Genomic DNA, 4,420 nt, shown 5'->3' with positions numbered 1-4,420 from the left:
ATGCAGAGGTATCCCTCCTCCCACCGCCCCCGGAAGGCCCAGCCCCGGCCCGACCTTGGGGTCATGGCTGCCGCCCTGACCTCGGGACGTTTCAGTCCACCGCCGGACCTTGGAAATAGCCGTTAAGAGTCTTAGCTGATACTCTCCTGCTTCAGACAAGTGTGGGTATTTAATTGACCCCGGTGGAGAACTGAATGCAAAACTGTGAACTGCATTCGATTTTCCTTCTCGGGACGCAGAGGCTGCATGGAAATGTGTTCGCCTACGAAGCCCCATGCCTCTCGGCAGTGTGCTCACGGTGACCCCCTGGGGACCGCCTGGGGCGCGCGGCCGAGGTCAGGCCAGGAGATGGGGCGGAGCCTTTCCCGGCCGAGCCCCTCCTGAGTGCTCTTCAGACCGGCCCTGGGGTCTGATCCCAAGCACGAGGAGGCCGGTGGACAGCCGTCAGAGCTGCACGAGGTGGTCCTGACGCAGCAGGCTCGCTGTGGAATGAAGGCCTGGGCCCCAAAGACGCCCTCCATTACTGTGGCCCAGGGCTGGGACGGTAACACCGCGGCAGGAAGCCTCAGCTCTAGGGCCCAAGGTGTTGGATTTGAAATGTCCTCACAGCTATAAGTGCAGCTCTCTGTGCCTCGGCGGCTTGCGCGTGAGTGGGAAGGTAAGAGCCTTGCACCCTCCTCGACGACATTAACTGCACACAGCCCGGGGCCTCCTGTGCCACAGAAGTCCCGGAAACAGCAGCCCCCGTCCCGGTGCACACCGGCCTGGCTGCTCGGGGCCCGATCCCAAACCAGGCAGGACCTCTGTCTTGGGCTCAGCCCGTCAGAGCGGCGGCCGGGCCCTGCCGGCCTGGTGAACCTGGCTGTGCCTGGGTCCCAGCCGCGGTCCGGGTACCACACGGTCGTTGCCGTGTGATGAACGAGAGGGCGGACGTCCAGTGAATTAAGGGAGAGTGTGGGCCCTACCTAAGTCAGACCACAGCAGGCAGCGCCCGGAACCTCAAGGCAGTTCGAAAACCACGCCTTCAGGGGCGCCTGGGGGGCTCAGTCAGTTAGGCGTCTGACTCTTGATTTCGGCTCAGGTCACGATCTCACGGTCCTTGGGATCGAGCCCCACGTCGGGCTCTATGCTGACCACGAAGTCTGCTTGGGATTCTCTCTCTCTCTCTGTCTCTCTCTCTGCCCCTCCCCTGCTTGCTGTCCAGCTGTCTCTCAAAATAAATAAAAATAAACTTTAAAACAAACACACAAGGAAACACACCAAGTCTTCAAAGGACCAAGATCCGGGTCACCTCGGATTGCTTTATTAGCGCCTGCAGCTGCCGCTGGATACGGACACTCGTCGTCCTCCGGGAGGGAGGCCAGTGAGCGCTGGGGGCTGTCACCGCCCCAGAAGTGAGGGAGGAGGTGTCTCCGTGCAGCTGACCGGCAAGTGGCCCCAAGTGCAGGCCAGCCTCAATCTGTGACCTGAGCCCCCTCTGGGTGGTTTCTCTTCCCCATGGGAACTGTCCTCCGGATGGACGCCACGCAAGGGGAGGGGCCAGAGAAGCGACCGAGGGGCTTCCTGGGTCGCTGTCCACACTGAGGTTTTGCGTCCTTCAGGGAAGGAACACCACCGGATTTGCTCAGAGGAATCTGGATTTGCCCAAAAGAAGGTACCCTTGCCCTCAGGAGGACACAGATCTTCAAGCCGCACCAGTGACCCTAGAGAGCCGAAGGCATCGGCCACCGCTCCTTCTCCAGGGGCCTCCGTGTCAGGCCCCGAGGCCAGAGGTCTGCCCAGCAAGCAGTGTCTGTTCACCAGCCACACTCTGCCCGTCCTGCCTTTTGGGGCCTCGACTCCCCACAGCTCCCAGCCCTCAGGGCCTGGGCTGCTGTTCCCACCCGCGGATGCTGCGTACCAACCGTGACCTTCAGTAGCATCTGCTTGTGGCTCTGAGTTAATCCCAGCGATTCACACCCCGGTTCCCGGATAACGTGAGCACCGACCCTCACTGGGCACTGGCCGTGGGCAGCCCTCCGCCCACTTCGCCGGTGACCTCGTACAATATCCACAGCAAGCCTTTGAGGAGACAGCTGTTACACCTCATCCTCCTGCAGATTTAAAAATCCAAGCACAACATGTGAGAAGGAGAGAGGATGGAGAGGGGGTTTGCGAGAGGCAGCGGGAAGGGCGGAGCAGAATCCTGCCGGGCAAGCAGGGTGGAGATCAGCCTCCTCCAGACCTGCCCGCTGGAAGGGGCCTCTCCACCCTGGTGAGCATCTCCCCAAACCCTCCCTGGGGTTCCCTGCCACATGGCCAGCTGCCCAGGACAGCAGGCCCTTGGCGGTCGGCCCCCTTATAAAGGGGTTTTAGGTCTGTCCCCCTCTGTCCGCCACGGCCTCCTGCCGTCATTGGTGCACGGAGATGATCTGTCCCCAGTACCGCCCCGGCCGCACCCCCAAGCACCTGTCACCTGCTGCGGTCGCTGCCCCGTCACCACACCCGACGTCACCAGCCAACCCAAGAGCCCGGGATATTTTCCTCGTGTCTGATTCGTGAGTGGTCACGACAAGACTCCGCCCTGTGTGGTTTGTGATACATAGCACAGACCAGACGAACGGGAAAACTACAGTGTTTGTGCCGAGGTAACGCGTGCTGTGGAGACGCTGTAGAGGGGTGAGGACCAGGGGTGCACGGGGCGGCCTGAGGTGTGAGACCCGCCGGAACGGGCACCGGCAGTGTCCCCCGGGGGGAAGCCTGGGGGGCGGGGGATAGAGCTGCGGACACATCTGGGGGCGGGGCTACCCGCAGATGGCCAGGCACGCGGACGCCCCGAAGGTGGGCCCCGGGCGCGACTCGGGGGCGGGGTCAGGGAGGAAGGGGGGCCGCAGCGTTAGGGGCTCCGGGCCACTCCAAGGGGCTGGGTGTTGACACCAAGTGCAGACCACCTGGGGACGTGGAGCATCGATGTATCACCGACTCCCCTTTTCGGGGAGACTCCCTCTGCCGTGTGCAGCGCAGAGCACGGTGGAAGGGGATGCGGCCGGAGGCAGCGGTGGGCCCAGCCGGCCAGGGTGGTCATGGGGTGAAGCCCGTCCCGCCGGGTTCCGTGTGACAGACAGAGAGGAGTCGGGGTCAGCGCAGGGGCTGAGGCTCCAGAAGGATGAGGCGGCCCCACCGGGGGGGCGGGAAGGTCGGGAGCTCGGTTCCCGGCACAAAGCCAAGGGCTCTGGGACAGGTGGTAGCATACACAGAGGGTAGGTGGGTTCGGGCTGGACGTGAGCCGGAGGGAGGGCCTGTGAGCCCCCGTCTGAGCGACACCGCAACCGGGGAGACGGGGTGGGGGGGGCCCGGCCGGCCAAAGCGCTAGTCCCAGAGGTGAGGAGAGGCCGGTGGAGGGTGAGGAACGGGCAGGGAGGAGGGGAAACCAGGGCAGCCAGCTGTCCCCAAGCTGGGGACGTGTGTGCACCAGGAGGAGAGGCCGGTGGGGGGAAGGACAAATCAGAAGTTTCCATGGCCTGTGAGGCCCTCGGGCGCCGACTGGCCCAGCCCCTTCCTTCTGGGAACGAGAACAGAATCAGAGCAGCGAGGGGACTTGGGGGTTAGCAGAGCAGAGCCCAGCTCAGAGGCGGGCCTCCAGCCACTAAGTCATGGCTCTGACCTCAGCCTGCAGCCAGACCGTCAGACTGCACTCTCCTGGTGTGGAAGTCCCCACTTACCAGCGTGCATATGGCCCGGAGGACAAACTGGCTCCCTGCTGGCTCCCAGAGGGACTGGGGACCACGTGGGACTCAAAGGTCACCACCGGCCCACGTCCACGGGGCTCTAGACCACACCTCGCTCATCCCGCTTCCTTCTTCGTCCCGCTGGACCGGATGCAGCCCGCCCCGCGACTCACCAGCTGGGGGAGGACGGACTGAGGAAACAGCTCTGCAAACTGAGGGACGCGAAGTTTTGCCCCCTTTTCTCTCCTCCGCCTGCTTTCTGTGTGTTCGCACCACGTTCTGCACGGCAGAACGCCACGGGCCCCTCGCCCACCTCTCGCTCCACTCGTTTCCCTCCCCTGGGTCCCCTCACCTTGTGAACTATCGGTGTTTGGCAGGGGCCCCGGTGTGCGGCAGCTGGGTCTGAGACCATTCCTCAACCGAGAGCCCGGGACGCTGTTTTAAATAAATGTGCAGATTTGGAAAAAGGACAAATACCAAGTAAATCTTGTCTCTAATGGCCCATCAAGCATTATTGCTGAAGATCAGCTCCTAGAACCCGTGAATCTCAGAACGTACAAATCACCTGCTTTTGACGGGTAACACATATACATTTTGTTTAAGAGCAAAATGTCAGGAAATTCATTTCTGGAGATGTGCGAGGAGTCACGCACACCAACCCCTGCCACCTCCGTAATAAATTTGGGAATGCGAAGTGCAGACCCTGCCCTTGA

The 4,420-nt window shown here is 62.4% G+C and overlaps 1 long non-coding RNA gene across 1 annotated transcript; it reads right to left on the bottom strand.

Annotated features, from left to right (window-relative positions):
- Nucleotides 1–1,266: 1,266 nt before the first annotated feature.
- Nucleotides 1,267–3,270, bottom strand: LOC109269340 (uncharacterized). The gene is made up of 2 exons (XR_002081036.2): nucleotides 2,456–3,270; nucleotides 1,267–2,093 (listed from the first exon to the last, which is right to left on the bottom strand). It is a non-coding gene; the product is annotated as an uncharacterized LOC109269340 (long non-coding RNA).
- Between the last annotated feature and the right edge of the window lie 1,150 nt (nucleotides 3,271–4,420).

Source organism: Panthera pardus, unplaced genomic scaffold, assembly GCF_024362965.1.
Source record: "Panthera pardus isolate Hobbes unplaced genomic scaffold, ASM2436296v1 HiC_scaffold_26, whole genome shotgun sequence".
In the NCBI taxonomy this organism is placed as follows: Eukaryota; Metazoa; Chordata; class Mammalia; order Carnivora; family Felidae; genus Panthera; species Panthera pardus.
The sequence above is the reverse complement of the archived record's forward strand: the minus strand, read 5'-3'. Positions and strand labels throughout refer to the sequence as shown.